A 4,341-nucleotide genomic window follows, 5' to 3' on the forward strand; every position below is an offset into this window, starting at 1 on the left:
GAATTATGTTCATTATTTACATTATTTTCATTAGACAGTTATTTGCCCTCATCAACGTTTCGGCTGATACACCCTCCAGCCTTCATCATGTGTCTTGGGAAAATTTCGAACCAGGTTTTTCATTCCTAAGGTATTTTTCGATGTTATTATTATTATCATTAATATTATTAATGCATATGGCGTAGTGGTTAAGAGCGCGGGCTACTAATCCCAAGATTCCAAGATCAATTCCAGGCAATGACCTAAATAATAATAATAATAATAATAGTCAAGACTATTACCTTCGTGAAGAGTTACGTCAATCCTTTTTAAAATATAATAATAATAATAATAATAATAATAATAATAATAATAACAACAACAACAACAACACTGAAGAATACCTTAGGAATGAGAACTCAGGTTCGAAATTTCCTGAAGACACCTGATGAAAGCTGGAGGGTATATCAGCCGAAACGTTGTGTTAACAATAAACATGATGAGAACAAATATCTGTCAAGTGTAAATAATGTAGAGACTAGTGACATTCTAAGTCCTCCAGAGGAGTAGTAAGGTATCCTTATCTCTGGTTCTGAATGATCCACCCAGCTTCTCACCTGTACAGTGTTAACATCTTGGTTATATGCACATGGAATTTTGCATGGAAATTAAGATACTGCATAGATATAATTTTCGTCGGAAAGTATCAAAATTATAAAGTTTGTGCTGTATATTTAAAAATTCCTATATCACCACGTGTGTTCAAAATGGTGAATAATCAAAGCAGAAATTGAAGTTATCCACTAACACAGAAAAAGTTTGATTATCTTAGAAAATAAGGGGTGTCAAAACGTATGTATGCAGTTTTCGTTTATTTGCTCATTGAGATTTGTCGAAAGCCAAAAAGTTAAGGTCGTTCAGATGTTGTTTAGATGTAACGGATTTCTGTACCACAGAAAATGAAACAAACTCCTCACGCGGCTTAATTTTCTCTAATTATAAATAGACAGGTGCACCATTCATATATCTGTAGATTTCCAGGAAAGCAGTAATTATATATTTTACTGCGTCTTGGGAGAGTCATTCTCTTTTTCTGCCGTATGACTTAACACAAGCGCCGGTTCGATTTCCACTCATTTACTGATTTATTTTTTCTATAATTTTCGTTGGGTCTTGCAACATTTTCAATAATCGTTGCCTGCGTCCGTTACTAGACGCAACAAAAATTTTTGAAAAAATAAATAATTAAATGAGTGGAAATAGAACCAGCGAGTGTGTTAAGTAATAAGGCATTAAAAGAGAATGACCGTTCCCAAACAATAAAATATGCTTCAACACATAAATTCACATACAGAATCTTTCAAACCAAGTACAAAAACAATGCAATTATGCTCTTAATTAATTTAAAAAATAAATATTTAATTAACTGTAAGTGTTTCTCACAATTGTGGGGCGGGAATATAACTGATTGACTACACAGGCTCTATCGCTCCGTCGTTCGTAAAGCTCCTATTTTTGTATATATATTTATCCTGTGTGCCTGTTTGTCTGTATTTGTAAACATATGTACGGTGTGTGTACATAGATACATGGGGGTAAGCGTGCACACATTATATTATATAGAAATCTGTTGATTCACCGGAAACCATAAATTATAGGACCTAATATTTGTTGTTGGCACTCCGTGCTTACGACGTCGAGGGTTCCAGTTGATCCGATCAACGGAAGAGCCTGATCGTGAAATTAACGTGCAAGTGGCTAAGCACTCCACAGACACGTGTACCCTTAACGTAGTTCTCAGAGATATTCAGCATGACACAGTGTGACAAGGTTAACCCTTTGAATTACAGGCACAACAGAAACAGGAAGTAAGAGTGAGAGAAAGTTGTGGTGAAAGAGTACAGCAGGGTTCGCCACCATTCCCTGCCAGAGCCTCGTGGAGCTTTAGGTGTTTTCGCTCAACAAACAATCACAACGCCCGGTCTGGGAATCGAAACCGCGATCCTACGACCGCGAGTCCGCTGCCCTACCACTGGGCCATTGCGCCTCCTAGGACCTAATTTAAATGAAGAGTATTCTTCAATACAACTCAAAGGCTCCGATTTTATTTCGTATTTCCAAAAATATTCCGCAATATATACGTCAAGAGTAATCCAGGATCGTTCTAACAGCTCATGATTGGGAACGTGTAACTTTGAGTACTAGAGATCGGAGCTTGAAGAACCTACAAAAATAGGTGCAAGCGCTAATATTTATAAAGCATGTGACATATTAATAAAGATCTGTAAATGTTCAACCATCCAGATATCTGAGTATTCTATTATTTTTTTTTAATATATAATTCCTGTACATCACCTCCAAACCTTCTAATATATATATATATATATATATATATATATATATATAGAGAGAGAGAGAGAGAGAGAGAGAGTGGTCAGGGGTCTTAGAGAAACGTGTGGACAGGCAGGCTGCAGGGAACGATGAGGAGGGTGACTTAACTCGATACATAAAATGAATTCATATCCTCTTAGCGTTCAATAATTTTCCATCATAAACTTCATTTAATGTTTTTTTTTCCAATTATTCTAAAAGTTTATCGACCACTAACGTTCTTTCTGCCTGCACGTCTTTACTGAATTTACAGTTATTCTATTAAGTTTTATTTTGTATTAATTCATTAATAGACTACTGTCTATCATACATAGTATTTAAGCTTGTCTTAAGATATTTCGTTCAATATCAATGATTAAGACCAAATTTTACTCAGCAGACAAGTGGACATAGCGAGGTTATTCAATACACTCTGTTTAATTAGAAGACGATTGTTACAAACTTTAATCCTACTGGTGTCGTAAAGCGGATTTACACAAAAGTAATAATGATATAGTGATGAATTATGTGCATAACAAAAAACAAACAACTACACGCTAAGATTCGCATATAGTGACACATACACACATAGTTATTCGCGGAAGTACACACAAGTATGAAACATACTGAAAACAACGACCATATCTGATGAAGTTGTTTAAACAGTCTAATCAAGTTGAACGAACTAAATGTGTTTTGAACCGAAGGACGTATACACATAGATGCTCTTGTATGCGTATGTGTACATACATACACACATCCATCCATCCATTCATACATACATACATACATGCCTATATATGTATACATACCCAATCGGACACAGAACGTGTGTCGTTAGCTTGCTGAGAGATGTTTTCCGGTGTCTATAAACGTCAGTACCACTGTCCTGTATAGGATGCCACACTTTGTTGCCAATTATATGTTACGATTCCGTACTGTTATTGTTTATATCCCGCTCAGAGATTTAGTATAGCACATTTCCCCTTCCTTGAGATCAGCGACAGTTTGTCGCTGGAAAAGGCATATAGTATTTTGCAAGGGGAATGAGTCGTCATCGCTAGCTGGTAATGAAAATACGCTGAGGACGGGTAACAACCGAGAAACTCGAGACCGCGTTTATCACGTAAGGCTTGATATGGGATCTATGGCCTCCCCTCACAAATTCTAATCGAACAGATGTATATCGTTAGCCAGCTGGAAAAGATGTCTTCCTGGGGCTATAAACGTCAGTAGCACTGTCCTGCATAGGACGCCACACTTCGTTGACAGTCATATATGTAAATATATATCTGAGAATGTCTGTTTGTTTATGTGTATGTGTCTGTATGTGTGCATCGATAAAACTCCAGAATAATTCCCCGATTTCATTCAAATTTAAACACATGCCTTACTTAGAGTCCATGAAGTGTCATCAGCCAAAATCATTTTCAACATCTCGTCCAGTGCAAGCTCAGAGCAATCGTTTATCTCAGTATTTCAGTATTACATGTCAAATATGAAACAATAACATCTCTATTGCATTGTGAGATAATAATTTAAGTTATAATAGTTTCACTATGTATAAAATATATACGTACTGAAAGTATTAAAAGTGAAACCTTATATAAATACTAGCAAAGATATATATATATGTATATATATATATATATATATATATATATATATATATATATATATATATATATATATATATATATACATACATCGCTAAACACACACACACAGACACACACATATATATGTGTGTATATATATATATATATGTAGATGTATATGTATAAATGTATATGCATATATGTAAATGTATACTTGCATATGTATAGTACATATATATATATATCTATATATATATGCACATATGTATATATATGCAAGCATATGTATAGTACATATATATATGTACATATGTATATATACGTTTATATATATATATATATTTCTAGGTGCATATAAGTCATATAAGTATATATGAATGTATATATATATATA

General features: G+C 34.3%; 1 protein-coding gene across 1 annotated transcript in view; it reads left to right on the forward strand.

The window, feature by feature from the left end:
* LOC106873978 (uncharacterized) overlaps nucleotides 1–4,341 on the forward strand; it is a 1,133,216-nt gene that overhangs the window by 317,935 nt on the left and 810,940 nt on the right. The gene's annotated exons all lie outside the window — the stretch shown is intronic.

Source organism: Octopus bimaculoides, chromosome 7 (assembly GCF_001194135.2).
Source record: "Octopus bimaculoides isolate UCB-OBI-ISO-001 chromosome 7, ASM119413v2, whole genome shotgun sequence".
Taxonomy (NCBI): domain Eukaryota; kingdom Metazoa; phylum Mollusca; class Cephalopoda; order Octopoda; family Octopodidae; genus Octopus; species Octopus bimaculoides.